The following is a 21,630-nucleotide window of genomic DNA, read 5'->3' on the forward strand; positions in this document are numbered from 1 at the left end:
TATCACTGGGCTTGTGTGTGAACAAGCCAGATCAAAAAATATCACTGCTCGGGCTGAATGCAGAAAATATAGCTTCAACAGGAAAAAATATGAGAAAGAAGTCATTTGTAGATAGCCCGAGGTCTGTTGATAGGACGTGGCAGAAGTGAGACGGTTTTGGAGCAGGAGGTCAAAAATGAAAAGCTGCACTCTTGCTCTTAAAGACATTCATATCTGTAGCATAACCTGTTGGGTTTGTCCTCAGTGTGAGAATGTAGAGGATGTTTTCTTGACCTCTGTGGGTCTTTCAAGGTAGGCAGCCGGTGAATAACCCTGCGGATGTGTTATTTCCAGTGTCTTACTGGAGACTTTGAACAGACCGCCTGAAAATGCTTTTATTCAACTTTATTAAACTTCTTTCCCCAATAGCCCTAATTTGTAGGATGGTAAAGTACTTTATATGCATAAAGTAGCTGGTAAATTCAAGTGTGAAAAATTTGATATTAGAAGCTAAATACTGAAAACACACAATTTCAGACAAATTTAAATAAATTCCAAGTAATATCAGCTTTATCAGCTGATGCATTACCTTTAATGTCATTTTTATTTTTTAACATGTTAAGGCATTAAGATTGTATTAGTAATATGTTCTTGGAACCTATATTGTATTGTAAATTCGACAAACTAAATACTTTGTTCTGTACGATCATTTTCACCAACGACATTTATGGAAAGTCCGTCCCCCGAAATCATCAAATCTTCTACATGTGGGTTTGACTCTCTGTTGCTGAGGCAGGAAACTGAAGACTGGAGATGTCCCCATAACCTCCATGTCATAGCCCATCTGGCTGTTGCCGCACCTTCGGAGAGGACAATGGTTTGTCTTTTATTACGGGAACATTTTTGACATTCGAGTTAGAAGTACATAAATGGTAAGGCACAGAAGAAAAAGAGCATACAAATGGATTTATGTGGGAGTGGGATTGCATTATATTTCCATCTTAATTTTGGCCATTTACATCTCCACTTAACTCCAGGGCCAGAAGTGATGCATGCATGCATGCATTTATCCATCTTTTCTTCTTTCTACCAATCCACCTATCTATCAACACATACAGAATAAGTGAATTAGTATATAGTCATCTTTGTGTTGAAACAAAAATGTAAGGTAATAGAAAAAACATTTCCTTTTTTTTTTTTGTCTCAGCACAATTAGCAACAATGCACTTGAATTAAACTGCAGTTAGATCGGGTTTTTTTTTCATTTGGGGTCAACCATTTCTTTAAAGTTAATCTTCTTGTAAGTAAAAGAGCTTTTTCACGTTGCTGAAACTTTTCAACAAAGTTATTGTTGTAAAGAAATACCATTCAATTATTTATTTGAAAAATGCATCCCTCTTTAGTCAACCCCCTAACAAAATATACATATTTGAGTGTGTTTTCTAGATATGGCTTTTCTCTCAGGGTTTGCACTCTTGCTTCAGACGAAGAGGTGATGTGGCCTGATTATAAAGATATGCTAATGAATGTTGACGAGTTGTATAACATGTTTGGCTTCACGGTGTAAATTTGTACATTCCTTCCCAGAGGAAGTCTATGTTTGCTATAGGTCAGTCAATATTGTAGTAGACCAGACTGATTTCATTTTAAAATAATTTCTCAGGGCTACATTTCACCAAAGACATTTTATGATAGAATATAAAATCGCAGTTATTTTTTTCATGTTTGAACTCCCACCTCACATTTAGGAAAAGGTCTGTTTCCTCTATTGATTTGTTTGGAAACTAAACCACTTGAAAACATGTGGTCAAGTAAGGCTAGCTACCTAAAGACATTGCTTGACCATGATCAATTATTTTTTTTAATACAGTTTATGTAAATACCAATTTCTAAATTGTACTTTTTTTTATTCCTCCCACTATGGATACCAAAGTAAAAATACGATAAAGGATACAACAGGATGATTTTGGCAAAAAGACACTAGTGTACAGTCTTTCAAACATTTTCTAAGAGCATAGACGGAAGATGGAGCCAAGTTTCCATGCTAATATAGCAAAACCAAATTATCTCTAAAAAAACAATGCTAATTCATTTTTTCCATCCACAACAACAACAAAACAAATATTATAAACTGGCCATATTGAGATAAAAAGTTGGTGGCACTAATTTTGCAACAAGGTACTGTATTTTGAAGACACCCAACAAACTTAGAACAACGATTATGAGAAAAACTCAACAGGAAAAAAAACGTGTATATGATGTTTTCAATCTGCTGCAATTCTTTGTCTCTATAACAGGGGTAAGTTGCATGCATCATGTACATCACTATAAGTCAATTTCTATTTGTTGCACCAACTTTTTAAGAATCTTTTGTAATGCATTACATTTCTGGCTTTTCTGCACAGATTTTTTTTCCATGTATGTTTATTCATTTTACCTTTAGTATGCTTTGTTTAATACCACGACAAATACTTACTTTGTGAAAGCTGAATAAGTACCACATGCTCCACAAATACACTCTGGTCCTCCGAACATATGGTCTCCAAAGCCTACAGTTTACACCATACAGACCATGTATTGATTTGCATGCAGATATTTTTCAGCTTTTTGTCTTAGCTCTCTGTGTCCCTGATTCTTTTGTTACTTCTGCATTAACATTTACCAGATCATTTGTTGGTATTGTGTCAAGGAGTGGGTAAAAATGGGAAGCTTTATGAAAATAAAAGAAAGACGCTAACAACAAAAACTCACTTTATCTATGCATAATACATCACAATCCTCGGTGAAAACGGCTGCTTTTGAACTGTCACTGCATTCTGTGCAACTGTTGTTGGTTTCTATTTTAAATCTTGTCACAGTAAAAAAAAATCCAAAACCAAGCAAATGCAGCTAGTTTTTATTCTCTTTTAGTGTTTAGTGCTTGCTTTCCTGTTTTTGACTCCTGTTTCTCACAGTATTTTTTCTGTAACCCTCTAGGGCCCAATTTGAAGTAGAGATTGGGTACTACTGCATCAGCAAGATACAAAACTGACATTATCAAAAACTCATCACGTCTCTGTCATTGCTCTCTAAACACTGGCCGGTCACATAAAAATGAACGACCATAAGCTCTGCACACTTATTGATCAAAGCCTCTTACTTCAAAAGACATGATAGCACTGTGTTCACCTTGGACCATTTCCTCAAAGTAAATAACAACAACATTGTGTTTAAGCGCTTTGGGTAATATGATAATAATGTGAAAGTAAAAGCAGTTTTGAATTTGCTGGAGCAACCTTTAACCAATCAGCATTGAGAAACATATGCACTGAAGACGATCAGAACAATATCCCAGCTGTAGCTGCATTAAGAAAAAAAATACACGGTGCAAGTGATTTACTACCACAGAAAGCAATTCGGAGTTCAGTGTCCTGCCCATAGGCACTTCAACATGTGGGCATGGGGACTTGTGGATTTAACCACCAACTTTAAAATTGATGGACGATCGCTCTAGCATTTAAACCATGGCATCCCAAAAGAAAGCAAAATTGGTAATACAGTGACACTTACAGTTCCTGTCGTTTGGATTTTCTATCACCGGTCGTGCTGCACCAACTTCAGTCAGGAAAAGTTACCCAACCGTGCAGTTGTCCCGGAAAAGCCTAAACAGCATCTGCAAACAAAACAAACCTCCATTACTCCAAAACAAGAGCACAGAAATTTGTTTTTTTAGTCGTTTGCGAGATCACACTGAGAAAAAGGCAACTTTGATGAGAGAGCTCTTGAAGCTTGCTAGTAGCTGAACTTGTAGGTACATTTAAAAAAAAAAAAAAGCCACACAACTAGATGAAGTTGCAAGCCAGCTGAACAGAGAATCGCTATAGGTTTTGAGAAATTTGCTTATGTACTGTCTGTATACGTTTAGCAATGGGTTAGATTACTGTATCATAAAGACTGGAAACTATGGTAAACCATGGACAACAAAAGTCCTCGAGGTCCTTAGGTCAAGATGAAGTGACACATAATCCCTAAAACACAATGACTTGTTTTAACTCTTCTGTTTGTATATATTTTACACAAACTAGACACAGCGTATTAATTAGTGAGCTGTGCAGGTACTTGTTGATAGATTTCAGTACCTTTTGACAAAGGCACTATAGCTGTAAAGGCACGTTTTTAGTCTTCATACAAAGATAAACTAACTTCATATTATACAGAAATTAGAACCGTTACTTGTAAATGCTAGCTAAGGCTATTTTGGATCCTGAAGACCAAATGTGGGTTCACACGGCTGGCTTAACTGCCTTAATGTGGTGGTGAGATTTCCTGGTGATTAGTTGTTACCCTAGCATAGTTTGGGAAGCATGGGATCTCTCCATTTAACTATCAACCTCTGGTGATGAGTGAGTAAGAAAGATTAGGTTAAAGCTATGTTTAAAATAAGAACAACGTATTGGGAAACATGGCAGTCATGTGATCACCATACTGTTAGAATGGATCCACAAATAGATGGAGGGATAGATGTGGGAGGTACGGAGATGAGGGGAGATGAGAAAACCCCATGCGAGAAAATCATGAGCTGTAATCATTCAGCAGGAACGCTGGGGTTTCTCTTCCATTATTCATTCCGCCCTCCCCTCATCCACTTCTCTGTCTCTGTCATCACATATTGCTATCTGTCATCGGTGCATTTGAGAGAGAACACAGGAAATAGAAAAGAGTGTGTGTCAGGCAGACAGTTTCACAGTTAACTTTTGTTCAAGTCGAAGGTCTGGCAGCAGTCAAGCTCTATCTATCTATCTATCTATCTATCTATCTATCTATCTATCTATCTATCTATCTATCTATCTATCTATCTATCTATCTATCTATCTATCTATCTATCTATCTATCGTATCTCTCTCTCTCGTCCATCCACCTACCTACCTACCTATCTGTATATCTGTTTATCCATCCATCCCTCTGTCTGTCTGTCTGTCTGTGCTTGCCCACAGTGTTCTTGATTGCTTTGCTGTTGTTATGAGTGGGCTGCTGGCGTTGTACAGCATGCCCACAGTGGGGGAACTACTTTTGATGTTTACCATGGGCCAGATGAAGTGCAGAAAACCTACGGGCCCAAATTATTTCGTAAACCAAATTATTGGGCAGACTGAAAAATCATCATCGTTTTGTTTTCTGAAAATTGTCTGAGCCAGTGAGAATCAAAAGAGTCCGGGTGTTGTTTACTGGAGTTAATGGCTCACATCGAGGAAAATATCTTGATGCACTTGATCTGCCCTGCGTGTCTTTTTTTTGCGCTACAAGTCCATGTTAAGTAAAGCCTACATGTGCTGGCGCATTTCGCAGCCGAGACCCTGTGGGGTCGAGACCCTCATGCATTATGTGATCCGCATTAGAATTTCCAGCCGAATGAAGGTGACTCATACAAGAAAGACGTCAAGCACCTTCTGTAAAGCCAGACATACCGTGAGAAGCTGGAAAAGGTGAGGAAAGCAAACATGTAATCAACGTGTGGGTTAATATGACCTGTATTACTCTGAATAAAACATCAGCATCAGAATAAAGATCACTAAAAGTGTGCTCAGACCATTACGCATATATCTTCAGATGCATCATAGCGCTTGAGGAACTTATTCACTTGTATGTGACCTCATGTTTATTCCCAAGAGTCGGTGGGAGGAGGCTCAACGTTTTTCCTCACTCTCTCCCTTCATGTGCGTGTCGGTGTGTGAAGACCTCCACAGAGACCTCCGAGATCCAGAATTAAAAGGCACACGAGCACAAAAGAGTGCTCGGGTCAGAAGAGAGAGCCCCTGATGATCTCATGAGGGTGGTGTGGTGGATTAAAGGCCAGTAAAACCAATACAGAGGCCTCTAAATAATAGAGGGAATGTAGGAGGTACAGGCTGAAAGAGAAGAGATGGACTTTGAAAAGAAACACGAAGACATGCTTTGCACTTTTAACGGAATAAAAGGACAGAAAAAAAAAAGAGTACCGGAGACCAGAATCGTGTAGTGAACAATCGAAAATCCAAGCAATTACTTATTCATACATTGCTAATCCCAAAAGGTTTACCTTATGTGGCTGTAACCACTGCTTTGTACTCACTCAGAGGTACCAATTCCCTCAAGTTACAGTATTCACAAATTATTCCACACCGAGCAGGAGATCACTAAGGATTTCTCAGCCCTCTACATACTTCAGCTTCAAGCACAGCCAGCAGGGAGGAATCCTCAGGACTCAGAGTCCCTATTTCTGAGATATGAGCACATTAAGAAAAGCTGAAGCTGTTCTGATATTGAGATCACCTGTATAACTGTGCAAAAGGTGTCAAGACTTTCAGTCACTTAGATATTTTGAGGCTTCCAGGTAGAGACAAATTATTGAAAACAACACCATGAAGTATCTTAGTGAGGTGAGTGAGGAACATCTTTCTTTGTAATCATTATTGTTTTAGAGCCACATATTTCACAGAGAGAGGAGGTTGGGACGGATGGTTGGGTCAACAACACATTTGACTACAGACCACTACGAGGGTGGATCAACAAGTTCAGAGACTGCTCCCGTTAAATGCAAACGATGAGCAGGGTGGACATTGGCGGTGTTTTGCACCATGAATTTGTCTCTTGAGGGTCAGACTGTCAACACCGAGTTGTACTGTGACGTTCTGGGGCATCTGAGGTAAAACATTCAGTGCAAATGACCTGAACTGTGGCGCGACGGCACAATGGCTCTGCACATTGAAAACGCATTCTTGCTTTCTTTTTTACGATGAACATCATTGTTCTCTGACTTGTAAACAAATGGTGCCAAAACCTAATCACAGTAGCTCATGTCCTATGAAGCAAAAACAGAGCTGCGAAGCTGGACCCCATCCCAGATGACTTTGGGCGAAGTTTGGGTAGAACCTGGAAAGGTCACCAGTAAGAAGATGAATGTTGGTCTCTGGCTCTGCTGCATTAGTTTTTAGCTTTATTTTTCTGTTTACAGGAGTGCAATGTTAAATCGGTGGAGTGAACTTTTAGGCTGACATGGACAAGAAGTCATCAAAGTGTTGATGTTCATTTGGAAATCTGAACATTTACAAGACAACTGGGATAAAGTCTGCTGAGGAAGCTTCTGTGATCCAATCAAAAGCCCCAGAACAAACATTGAGTTTGAAATTTTAAAATAATTCTGCCATGGCTGCCATGCAAGATGATAACAATTGTGGATTGGAACGGATCACTGAAAAGTCTTCTTTCAGAGTCATGATCTTTGACGCATTGTGTAGCTTTTGTCTCTGAAAAAAGACTTCTATGCTGATCAGCTACGGATGAAACAACATTTTGCAACCATACCACACCTCAATTCTCAGGCGAGTTCTGCAATTTGTCGTATTTTTTATGAAATGCTAAACAACTCAAGGGACATGAATGTAAAGCCATGAAGAACTTTAGAGATGAGACCCCTGGTGTGAGTGCGCCTACTGTAACACACATGATCCAGTTTGCCAAATGTCCCGTGGAGATAATCAGAGAAACATTTGGCAGAATTTATGAGCAAAATGTGATTCCCAGGCCTCCCAAATTTAAATGGTACACAAATAGAAACAAAAATTTCACGATCAAACAAAAGACAACAAAAAAACGTAGGCAGCAGGCGGCGATAACTCACTGTTTATTGAATACCCTGACAACACAAGGTTTCAAGCCTTAATATAAAACGCTGAGTGAGGTGCCCCATGTCTTAGTAAGAAAGTGAAATTGGATATCACAGTATTTACATCTGAATCGTAAATATAATCCATCTCCACCTGGCCTGAATATGAGAAGAATGATGATGCCACATGCTAAGAGGCTTTTCTAATTTGTATGGTCGCCTCTGCCTCATAATTCATACTTCATACAAATCCACCCTGTCTCTTTGTCCCTTTCCCCCACATCCATCTCAGTCGCCCTAATCTCAATCATCAAATCTCTTTTGATAGCCTCCCATCCCCGCTCCTCACTCCCTGTCCGCCCCGTCTCACCGTGCCCTGCAAGGGTCAAGTCGACCAACAACGCACAATGGACTGTATTATGTGCGTACCTTTTAATCACATCCTGCTGGTTTCCATCACAGAGCCCGTTGTACCCTTCCCTGACACCACCACCTACACATACCGGAGAGGTGCATTAATATATAATTCATAACACGCGTCTTTGCTCCACAGCTTCTGTAGATGCACCATCTTGTGGGGACCGGGGCTGCAGGAAGCAGAATAGACTGCGAGGCACATTTGGCTAATTTAGCTGAAATATGATGCTCACGACACCGTTTGTCAGTTGAATTCTCATTATGTATTTATGCACTTTAATGCTGCAAGAACATAATAATAATAATGACACAGATGAAAATGTGAGAGAGTGAGTCTCGTATATCGTCTGAGTCTTATTTTTTTTTGGTGGCATTTTTACACATAATTCAAATTTTACATGCTTTGAAGGAAGGGAGGTGATGAAGAAATAACTCAAATATGAGGAGAATAATAAAATTCAAGCCATATCTGCAGCTCGGGGTTTTTTCAACTCTGTAAATAGTTGATATATTGAGAAAAACAGGAAAAAGAGATGAGAGTGATGGGAGGAAGTGATGGGCCGTGTTTAGAATGAAAGAATTACAGTAGAGGGACATGTGCGCACACACACACACACACACACACACACACACACACACACACACACACACACACACACACACACACACACGTAATGATTTGGGGCCGTGGCCTGGCATCTCTATGACTTTCAAAGCAGGCAAGAAGCGGAAATGAAAAGATGATAACACATAAAATAATACACACACACACACACACACACACACACAGTAATGCGTATAATATTACACACACACACACTCACACACTCACACACACACACACACACACACACACACACACACATACACACACACACACTTGTGTTAAATGTCACTCAGCTCTGGTTATATTGAAGTCTGGTTGTGTGTCATTTTCACAGCAGACAGCAGTGATTGACAGAGTCTGACTTCCGCTGTGATTTACATGACATCCTTAGACAACCCACCGCTGCATGTGCACACACTCAGAAATGTACTCGCACACACATGCACACACACACTGACACACACACACACGTACACCGTAAAAGGGCAATCTGTAATGATTGATGATTATTATTAAGCGCTGGCATATTTGGCTATTATGTGGTCATCTGTCTGTGTGTGTGTGTGTGTGTGTGTGTGTGTGTGTGTGTGTGTGTGTGTGTGTGTGTGTGTGTGTGTGTGTGTGTGTGTGTGTGTTTAATATGACCTGACATGTGATGTTTTATTATCATACATTATCATAAGATTTGCCTTACAGTAATAACCCTGAACATTGGCAGGTTATTATTGCATCAGTTTGATCACAGGGTATAATAAGGATTTTGGTTTGGTGTCAGACTTGTGCATTATAGCCCGATTTGATGTGAATCAGTGTGTGTGCATGCGTGTGTGCGTGTGTGTGTGTGTGCATGTCTGCTCCACTGGTACCAGGCTGGAAGGCGCAGCAGGTGGGCCAGCAGCATTTCAGGGAGGCATGAACACTGCTAATTACTGTCTGGATCACTGGTATTGTTGGTTGGCATCTGTGTTCGTGTGTCACCCTGGTGAGGGGAAACAAAGACAGAAACTGGAATTCTGCTCTGTCTCTTCATTAAAACTGTCACTGATAGCTGGATGGCTGTTAGCACTCGTGTCAAGATATTTTTTCAACTTTCGTGTTGGGACTCCTTGTGAGGTTGCTAGATATGCAGACGAGTGGAATAAGGGGATTTTATTTTAAAATATATCACCATTTCCTTGTTACGTCCGCCAAATAGGTTATGTTTTTGGTCTGGTTTGTTTGTTTGTTTATGGGAAAATGGCACACTCGATTTTTTTATGAAATTTGGTGGAAGGGTGAAGAGCGGGCCAAAGAAGAACCCATAAAAATTTGGAGTGGATCCAAAACATCATGGGGTAGATACACAAGTTATTTTTCTCTATAATTAACATTACGCCACAGGGTCTTTGGCCTACTAAATGTAATACAGCTTTAAATCAGTAGATATCAGTAAAGGTCAAAAGTGACAAAAAAATAAGCAATTCTATGTCTCATGACTCAATATCACAATCCACAGGTACAATTAATCTTCTGCGATGCACATGTACTTGCTCAAACTTAATCCAGAAATCTGTCATGATAGAGCGAATTGGGATTCAAACGGCAAATTTAAACCTGTAGAATTGTAACATCAATTGTAAATATATCCAAAAATACAATATATGGTTGCAGATTTGCATATTACAGAAGAGTGGAATATTGGCCTTGGCAGATGTCCCTTTTAGTCACTACTACACTTGTGTGATTCTGAGTGATGCTCACTTTCTTGGTGTCAGCAGGGCACGAGTTAGGCCCATTCGCCCATATACTGTGACTAAATTTAGATTTACAAGAAAATGTTGCCAAGCAGTACTATAATGAAGTTTGGACAAAAGTATTGAAAAATGGATGACCCTGAGGTCCCAAGAGAGTTGTCACTTTTTATTGGGAATTTAAACATGTTTGAATACATTTTTAAAATATTTAACAGTTCAAACTGAAAATTTCCAGATAAAAAGTTGAACAAGCTGTGCTTTGCTCTTCTGTCTATTTAACCCACTGTGTGCCCTATTAGAAGTCAACAAGGCAATTGTTCTGTTTGCCAATGCAAATTACAGAAAAATAGCAAGTGAGGAGGCATTTTGGCTTCAACAGCAGAGATGGAAAAATAGTCATTGACTTTAAAACGCAAGTATCCACAATAACTTAATGGTTGCAGCAGATCAGAGCTCTGCAATTTAGGTTAATGCTAAAGCACAGTTTAGGATTATATAGTTATTTTTTTACTTGATATACATTTTTTCTTTAAGAGATATTGCCGACAAAAATGTGTTTTATCGTTCTCTATTTCTCTATTGAGCAGGAAAATCAAGACAAATCAAGACAAAAAAACCCACAAATGGGAACATTTGCTATGCTCTTATGGTACTTAATATGTCCTCCACAAAATTTGTTTGTGGCAGAGAAGTCCTCCACAATGTGCATACTATTGTTGTCTGGTCTTCATTTACACTGCTGGTAAAAAGATTATTACTGTAGGTACTTTGGATACTGTGTCAATTGTGCATAAAATCCTCCTGAAAGGCTGTGCTGTAATACTTTTATTCTATTGATTTTATTTTATATTTGGCACCTCCATCTAATTTTATGACCATAACTAGTTCTTTTATAATTGAAACAAAGGCACTGTAAATGTAGTTTCACAAAGCAAAACCAAAGAAATACCTCTTTAAAGGAAAACATTTCTCCTTGGGGATTAATAAAGTAACTATCTATCCATCTATCCATCTATCTATCTATCTGTCTTTACAGAAGAGATAAATACCACAGACACTTCTACAGAGCTGTTGCTAAGAAATATTTAGAGCATTATGCAGAGTAAGAACAGCGTGTTTTGCATGCATTCCAATAAAAACTCTGCTTTTGGTCAAAGCCAAGACAAAATTAAGGTCGCTGTGCCCTCACCGCTCGAGTAAGTGAACACACACTCCCCTGCAGTGACCAAAAAATAACGTTACCATAGTAACAGGGCTATGTAGAAGCAGCATCCCAGAACTTAATAGAGCATTTCACTCTTTCAGTCCAGATGACTCGTGCATTTACGCTACACAAATATTTTGAATATATGACAAAAATCCACTTTTGGTTTTGATGTTTTTACATAAACTGAGCGGATATGGAAGCAGAGACAAACGTGACTTCTGCGAATAAAAGGACGTTGATGCCAAGGCCGTTTTTAGCCACACGAGAGCCAAGCAGTCACCTTGTGCTCCTGCTGGAGGGTCGCCAAAGAGGAGGAGGAAATATTTTATAAATAGTTAAAGACATTCCATCTGCCTTTGTAAGTCTTTAGTATGTAACTGACGTGCATTTGACATGTAACTTTGCTGCCTTCTTGGTCAGATCACAATTGAGAAAAAGATTGTAATTTTGCTCTACACTATACGTAAAACAGTGAAGTTTACTTTATATGGGGTTGTTTATGATACAAGAACAGATGAGAGCATGATTGATGCAGCTCAGAGGCGGAGAGTGTTACTCTGGTTATTTTCTGTTGCTATAATCTAACAATGTCCCCTAAATGGCTCACATGCAGGGTATTGCCAGCAAAGCAGCAGCACATAGAGAGAAGTGTCTAGTCTTACTCTGTCTTAGTGAAGCGCAACTGTGACAGATGTATGGCCGAAAAATTAGGTCGTTTTGAAAGAGTAAAATAAAGTGTTCAAAAGTAACATTGATTGAAGGTGATATGAAGTGTTTTTTTTTTTATCTACCTGAGTGGGCCGTTACAGAACAGCCTGTGGTACTGAGGTATGGCGCCTTCAGTCCGTCTGGATTCGTTTCATGGCACAGATGCCCGTCTTTGCAGGAAAACAACCAGAAAACTGTGCAAAACATACCACAGTTATTGTTTTCCACCCAGGAGTATTGTTGCTTCAATGACAGTTGAAAGCCCATTTTTCTCTCTGCTGCCAAATATATTTATTTTTCAAACATATTTTGGAAGTTGCAGTGTAACCCAATTGTGGTTATCTGTGATTTCAACAGGACTAAGTGATTACGTGTTTATATTTTTTTACAAAATATTCTAAATAGATATGAGGATTGGTACAATCAACACATGATTAGCTGAGCATAGATAAAGACGGAAGGCACGATGAAACAATAATCTGGATTGGTGCAAAAGTAAGAAAATCCACTGGGCTGCCACAACAAAGTAAAACCTCCAGTATCATCAAGCCAAGACATAGAGTTGTTGTTCTGGTTGTGCATATATAAAGCTAAGCTGTCATTGCACCATTTTCTATTACTACGTGGGGCCTGTGCTCAATGGCTAAGTTATGTTAGCAATGTACATCAATGGGGCACATGAGTTTTAGCATGCTGCTCGAGCTAGCAATCCTTTCTGATCTTTTCAGTTGGCACACTATCATCATTTGCATGTTAAAACAACAACAAAAAACACTTTGGTCAAACACACTTTCAAAGTCATTTCCTTATAACATATAAATAGAGATATATATTTTAGTTACTTACTTACTTTGGAAAGAACCTAACTTGTTGCATCACCTGTTTGCAGTCGTTGGCCATATATTTAATCTAAAATCATGGAATTGGTGTCATTCTTTGCACAAATTTTGGACAAAGGAATCTATTTCCAAAAATGTCACACCATTCCCTCGGGGAAAAAAAAAATCAAAAAATCTTTGTAAAACAAGATTTGAAACAATTGTAAATACATATGACATAACCTTACACTGAAGCTAATATGCAAATATTTGTACCTTTCGTATCCAAAAAGAAAACACTTGGGCATACGCTGGTGAAAAGACCAAACATGGCTTGGACTGCTTGCAGTTCCATGAACGTCATTTTTTTTTATTTTTTTTTTTTTCATTTCTCCACCGTACAGCAACACGTTGTTTATTTTATGATATCTCGTCTGGGAAAAATATTTGACATTTAGCACAACCTTCCTGCCTTGGAAAAGGTCTCATTTTAGTTTCATGTTTAAGCTGCAGATTTACCCAATAAAACAAAAAAAACCATCCACATGTTATTGGTTTGAATTGTAGAGCTGAAAGGTTTAGATATGTGGAGGGACATTCACAAGTCTTTACCATAACCTTTACTGAGCTGAAGACTGATAGAATATTATGAGCCTCTGGATCTTTTCTGTCTTTTTTGGGTTTTATTTCTTTGCATTTTCTTTCAAAGAAACTTCCTCATATAATTGTTTTTTTCCCTTCTCTTTCCCTGGCTCTGTTTCAATGGGTTCCTGAGTTCTTTGAGTGAGCCCTTTTGATGGTATTTCTTTGAGGTTACTATTTTGATATTTTTTCCCCCTTTCTGTAGGATCCTGCCTTGGTTGTGGGTTTCTGAAGACCTTGCATTGATAGAGCAAGAGAAAAACGGGAGGAGTGTTAAGTGTGGAGATTTGAGAGCTAACGGAGAATGTAGTTCAATGTTTTCTCTTTCACTACGATCTTTTAAGTATCCTTGCAAGGTACTCAACAGGACAGTTTTTTGTGAATACATTTCCACACTTTTATTTGCACAAGTATTTTGAACACCCTGCATCCTCTTATATTTGAACCTCCCCACCCTCTACCTACTTCCTGTCAACCAATTTCCATCGAGGGAACAAATGTTAGCATGACCTTTTAAAACTGATAAAAGAGGGCTGACGCTCTGCCAGTTCATCAGACACGTACTGATTGCCAACTCTAAATCTTTGCTGCCGTGATGGATTAACGGCCACCAGATGCTCCCTTACTCACAGTTCATGTGTTTATTGTACAGTATTTAAAGACAAGTGTGTAAACCAGGTCTTCTAGTGCACAGTAAATGCACCCAAGGCCAAAAGTCCCAGGGGGTGTTAATATTTTACACTCCCTCTCCCCTTAAGCTCTAAACAGGTTTTTTTGGGTATATTTCTGAACAGAAATGTCAATCTTACACAAGCACTCAGCCGACCCAAGCTTTTCTAATTTCTAATTTCTAATTATTTCTAATGACAGGGGTTTGTCTCTCCTAAAACCTTGCTGATAATTAAATTTAAGCAGCTGTAATTCTTTCCTAAATCTGTACTGGTGAGCAAAACAAAGTTTCTATATATTTAAAACGATTTACAGAAAAAAGTCACTATCCCTACTTACTCTGCAAGCTTCAAAACAAGATCTCCTTTAAAAAGGAATTTTCCAACTGTAATTCTTCCTTTTCTGAACATTTTGACATTTTAACTTGTGCTATTATTGAAAATTAAATTGAATCTTCTTACAATCTTACAGGTAACATTGTAAGTCATAACTTTCCTTTTATTTATTATGCTGCTAGTACACAATTGTACTTTTCATTTAATCCAAGTATTTTGAGCAGACTCCAAACTTTGTGCAGTTGTGCGATAATACGACAAAAGTTGTCATGATCAGCCCTGACCCATGCCGTTTTGTGCTTTAAAATGTAGTTTTTTGGCAAGTCTTGGAATGTTTTTTATTTAGTTTTGAATTGTCTGTTGGTATATTGAGATGCCAGGCCGCTTCACGTTACAATTTTAATAATTAATGGTCTGCATTCATGAAGAGGTTTTTTTTTTAATTTTATTTGAAGTTCTTTTCATTTTCTGTGTATTCACACCCACTTCCACAAGTGGCTATAGATTTGGGGTTTAGGGTTGTGCTCAAGGACAGTCACGACGACAGAAGCTGGAGATTGAATTACACGCCTGCCTCAGGAACAGGCATAACACTTTGTCAGAAATGCAACGTACAACAGAGTAGCAACTGATGTATCTTTTGACAGCACAGCCGAACGAACAAGTCATTTTAATAAAAAAAAAGTTAGTCAGAAGTAATTAAAACTGTGACCCGATTTCATGCTGTACACTGCTGCAGACATTTTTCTAAAAACAGGCAGGATTCAGAGGTGTGCATCTATTCAACCAACATCTTTGGCTGTTCCTTATTGTTCTGTAACTCTTCCTTCTCCTTTGCAAATAAAAAAAAAAAAAAGGCATAATGTCTTGTAGGAGCAATTCTGTTCAAACATTCTCAACGCTAATTGTTGTGAAAAAACGTTAAACTCCGCCCCTTTGATGTGAACTCGCTCTCAGCTAAATTTGGAAAACCTGCTGACTCGGCGAGTGGATAACCACCATCGTGTGATTGCTGAGCATGCCTGCGGTTGTTTGGCTTCGTGCAGCCAGATAAAGAAGGGATATCCTGGTGATGTTGAATTAGCTTTGTAGCACTCACCCCCTAAAATGGTTTGTGTAAAGAAAGTAAACGGTGAACAGTGGGGCAGATAAACGTGAGAAAAAACTGTACTGGATTACTTGAATGGACCATTTTTCTGTGAATACACTTCAGGAATGTCAGATGTCACCAATGAAAAATGCCATACATAGAAATACATATGTGCTATAAAATGCACTGAATGGCTGTTGCATAAACATTGCTGACCATAAATACTATTCAAAATGAGGCTTCATTTAATGACAATCTGAAGGATGATACCTTTAATTCTGTGAATCACCGCAAAAGCAAGGCCTTATAAAAAAGAACACACACCCAAACACACACATATCGGGGTATTTGTTTCTTTTATATCTTTCTCATTTAATGTTTGCGTTTCCTTTTACCCAAACAGAACAATCGGTGCCCCTTCATTTTCTGAAATATTGCAGCTCACATTTTCAGTAAGGTGACAAATGATAAATCCTCAAATGTGTTTTCTTTATTTGAGTAGTGAGACTATCAAAACACAGAAAAAAATATGCAAAGACAAATAACATTTCTACACTTGTAGGAAAAAGAAACAAGTATGTGAACTGAAAATTGTTCACATATTACACAAATACTTTCATTATCAACCTCATTTCCTTCCATCAAGCTGTTTTAAACTTGGCTTTGAGCGTTATTTCATGAAAGACTTTTTTCTAAATACATGCTACTCCTCACTAAAGGATTTAATGTCAAAAACAAAAAAAACCTAATTAGCAGATAAACAGTACAATACTATTTTTTTTTTTTTTTTTTTTTTTTTTTTTTTAATAGATTAGGTAAACGTCTCACACGACATCTTATTATTTTACAACCCAAGCTGGTGAGGTATTAACGAGAAAACAAATATTTCTACATTTGTGTTAAATATTCCATCTATGCAGCTTAATTTCATGACTAGATTCCAGATGTCGTTCAAAAATAATGCCACAAGTGTAACATTTGTTCCAAATCAATGGCATTTTAAGTTAGGCCATCTACTCATAACTAAATCAAAGCTAAAAGAAGTTTTATCATCTACCTTGAAATTGTCTTCGGGCTCTTCTTCTCTCTCCAACTCCACCATTCACTCTCACACACACACACACACACACACACACACACACACACACACACACACACACACAGACACACAAACACAACCACACACATATTCTTTTCTTTCGCCCGAAGCCCACATTTATCTGCCTGTCAATCAAAAACAATTGAAAAGAGGAAAAAAAAACCTCAAATTAAAATATTTGTGTAACTTTTCTCCCAGGCAAGTTCAAACAGTATGCATCAAGCTCAGTGTTTAGAGAACCCACAAAAAATGTAAGTTCTATTGCAAATAACCCTGTCGGCTCCAGAACAACAACAGCAACCAAAAATAAACTAAACAAAAACGTCTGCCTTCTTATCAACATGTAGAAGTAGGCCTGGATGGAAGCGGAGAGCTGCAGGCAATGTGAGAAAGTAAACAAATCTCATACAAGTGAATCCATGGAAGTCAAAGTCATGGGGAAGACAAATCAAACAGAGCAGGAAAAATAAAAGTTCAGATGAATACAGGAAACAAGATAACTTTTTCTCATATTTGTTTACTTTGGGCCGTTTACTGTCAATAAATGCAGACCATAAATCACTTTGGTGTTCCATGTCACAGTGCTGCGTGATAAAACCGAGTTTAAACGCATCAAGCTTTGTGATATTACGATGAACACTCCCATACTTAAAAGAATCTGATATCAAGTGTTTGCCTTTGCTTCATTTTTCTAAAACGAAGTAAAACATCACAACTTCTGCTCTCTCCGACAGTGAGTATGGAATAGAAAAAGACGTAAAGTAATCCTCTTTAAAACGGTAATGATCTGCCATCGTCTAGCGCACCGGTCGGCCAAATTAAGCGACCACATAAATCACAATCGCTCAAGCTGTCTTTAATGTTGTGAACTGTGTTATCCGACAAGCCTGGGATCTCCACGTGTAACGGGAGCGCATTGTCATCACTGCCTTCCTCAAGTGTGAAATTACTATCAAATTGCCGGTGAGTTGTAAAACAGCCTGTCCGCGTGCGCCACTTGGCAGTGGTTCCAGTGACTTCACATGTCATTTCTTCCATGGGAACACGAGGGAGAGATAAACCACCGCAATATAAAAATCTGTGCCATAAAGAAAGACGAGCACAGAGAGAAGATGTGGATAAGTATGAAAAATGTAAAAAAAAAAAAAAAAAAAAAAAAAAAAAAAAATCGGACAGTGAGGGTCACCACAGTGATTGGTGGAGTGACCTTCCAAAACACTTGACTTCATGCGGTGTCGTTGCACTCAGCCACCCCGGTGGACCCTGTTCGGTGACTGGTTTGCCCTTCGGAGCGGGTGAGCAAACCTTAATGAACCTTAATGAGAACAGGGTTTTCCAGACTGTAAACACAGCAAAGACTGTAAGCTGTGAGCAGTAGATGGGTGGACTCAAGCTCGATACCGATATTAAGAAGTCAAAAACAATTCAGATATTGATACATCAAACGAGATGTGGTTATCAAACACTTGATAGCCTACGTAATGGAGGCAGAATCGTTAAAGTTTTAAGTCAAACTTTCTCTTTCACACTGACATCATTACACTGAAACAGTAAATTTCACTGGGAATGTAATAATTATAACTATGCATTTAGGAAACATACAGTGAGGGTATCTTATAAGGCCAATATCAGATGATGAAATCTGTGGTTCTACTTTGGGCATGGTCCTTTCTTGTTGGAAGATTTTAACTTCTTCTGTGCACAAAGCAAGGTTTGGCAAAAGATGCTTCTCTTGCTCCATAACTTTGCAGCACTGGGATGAACCTCAGTGCCAAGTGTGAGTGAAGTCTTGTTACTAAACTTTAGTGTCCGATCTCAGTTCTCCAGGTAGGTTTCAGAATCTTAGTCCGTTACACAGGAGTTAGTATTTGTTGGGATGCCCACATACCTAGTTAGAACGTTTTTACTACACATGAACATAGCTGAATGTATTTATCGGGTATCCTTGTCATTTCTTATGGGATTGACAAGAAAAAAACACCCCAGCGGTTTCAAATGATCCCTGACAAATTCGACTATGTCTTCTGAGAACCTGTGATTATACAGCCAATTTTGGCCGACCTTTTAAATTTTGTAACATTTCAAAATGCACATTGATGCAGACACCAAGAGTCATACGTTTTCTAAGGTCAAATCTGTCTCATAGCAGAATTATTTAACAATTTTGGCCACTTGGGGCCAGCAGAACTGGTTAGCAACAGTTGCCTACATCCAACAGACATGGACAGACATTGTGTTTTTGACCTGACCATAAACTACATTTAATAGGAAATAACTGCCTTTAACTGCTGCTAAATGCCACACATTATTCACCAGCTAGTTGCTAACGTCTGACGTTACGTGTGGTTTATCAGAGCTTTGTTGCAAGGTGTAAAACCAAAACGATAAGCTAAAAGATTATAAAATACTCCATAGAGCAGAGGGGAACTGCAGAATCTAACAATAATTCTCTATCGGGTACAAGAGGCGACCTGCTTCACATTCCATTTGATAAATTCTGAACATGAAGAATGACTATTGCACCTTTAAAGCATACCTTCACAATAACTTATGTAAAATGCAATGAATTAGTGAGTATTATTTGTTACATGATTTCAACAAATTGCGGCCTGGACCACCTGCATGATGCACGACTACATTTTTGCATCATCAGTCATAAAACATCTTCAGACAGAAAAGCAAAGTTCATCGGCTGGTATAGTTACACAAAAAAAATTCAAAGGAAAAGACACAAGCAGGCATGAAAATTCATGAGTTTTCGGTCGGTGGAGCAAACTGAGGCAAATATTTCAGCTTAAATATTTTTAGAACGCATCCCGAAGCTGTGTGAGTCACAAGAGGGGAATAAAGGATGGAGAGAAACTGGTGGAAAACACAGGACAGAAAGGTGCGTTAGTTCTGTTTGCAATTTAGGACCAAAACCTTAAAGGTAAATATTGTAAAAAAAAAATAAACCAAAAGTACACTGAACAAAGCCACGAGCGTTATTCAGAACACCATCAGCCTTACGAGCAATGAGCTTTCACTGAATAAAACTAACCAAAGTAAGAAACTGACGACCTTTACGTCACTCTGTGTTATATTATGTGTGTATGAATGTGTATGTGACTTCATACCTGAGAGGGCTGAGCCTGAAATGAAAGGCTTTTGTTTGAGTTAATGAGGACCGAAGTGCTTAAAAAGATTTAACGGACATTTTCTTTAATGAATAATTAGCCCAAGCTTTAGCAGTTAGCGGCAGAGAATGTCTAACTATGTGTGCGGGGGTGTGTGTGTGTGTGTGTGTGTGTGTGTGTGTGTGTGTGTGTGTGTGTGTGTGTGTGTGTGTGTGTCTCACCAGTATGTGTGTCTTCTGCAGCGCATGTGAATGTGTTGGCTTTGATCAGGCCATCCATAGCGGAGATCGTGACTGTGATGTGCTTGTATTTCATGCTGTGAAGATTACAGCCGAGTGTTTTCGGCTCCGTCGGTTTCTTTCTTCCTCTGAAAGTTCAGTTGAGATACTACTTCTTCCTCTCAGCCCCCCACCCCCCGCCCCCCTCAGTTTACTGCTCGTGACAGGGCTGATCCATACATTTCAATACACACACACACACACACACACACAGTCTAGTGTAGATGGACATATGTGTTTATGTGCACCCGTGCGCTCATTTTAGTCCTCTATAGTGTAAAACCAAATCAGTAAACGCATCAGGTTTTTCTTATTAACATTAGCGTCCTCCTCTCTCTCTCTCTCTCGCTCTCTCTCTCTCTCTCTCTAGCTTCTTTTCCATTCTCTTTCATTTCTTTGTCCTCACCGCTTATTTTTGTAGTCATGAAGCAGCTCATTCATTACTGCTTGAATAACCACATCAACAATGCACACTTAATAGACTTATTTACAGAAAAAAGACGCCACAAATGAAAACACACACCCAGTTTAACATGTTTAGCCGCAGGAACGAGGCCACGGGGCAGTTCTATCTGTTCAGCGTGACGGAATAGAAAAAGACAGTGAGTTTTGTGCAAACAATCTGTGCAGCCGTTTCCATACATTACTGTACGGGGTTCATTTCACTCGCGTATCATTTGTTTTCCTAAGCGTGCATTTGCATACAGCCTTGTGCAAAGCAAACGTTGCGAATTAAAACAAAGAGCGGAGTGAATGAGATTTGTGAGCATCGCAATCCAAACACCCATAAAACTTTTCGTCCTTTAGCACATTCACTCATTCACACTTTCACACATGAGCGCGTACACAGGAACACTGCCTGCTCTGGATGCTGCAGGGATGTTCACCTCTAGAATGGCAAACAGTGTAAAATTGATGAATATGAAAAATTTATAACATGGAAAAACAAATTGTATTGGGTTTTTTCTGTGTCGCTCTTTACCTGCTGTGGCACTTGTCTGTTATTTAGAGCACTACTGGTTACATTTTTTTATTTTTATTTTTTTTTATCAAAGTCATGTGTCTGACCTTATCGCTCCTTACTGGGCTTTAAGTTTGTTCCAAAGTTGCTCTTGCTGGCTCATAAAATGTGAACAAAATGAATCACACTTTAATATAGACACAACAATGTTGCTGAAGTCTGAAGGGGAAAGTGACGTGCGTGTGAATAATCAAAGAGGTTGTTAATGCTTTAATCAAATCTCTGCATGTGTTCTGATCCTGGATTACACATCTCTTAATTTATTAAGTGGCCCTTTACCTAATTGTCTG

This window comes from Embiotoca jacksoni, unplaced genomic scaffold (assembly GCF_022577435.1).
Source record: "Embiotoca jacksoni isolate LCO1_2020_lvr unplaced genomic scaffold, fEmbJac1.0.p SCAF_36, whole genome shotgun sequence".
Lineage (NCBI taxonomy): Eukaryota > Metazoa > Chordata > Actinopteri > Embiotocidae > Embiotoca > Embiotoca jacksoni.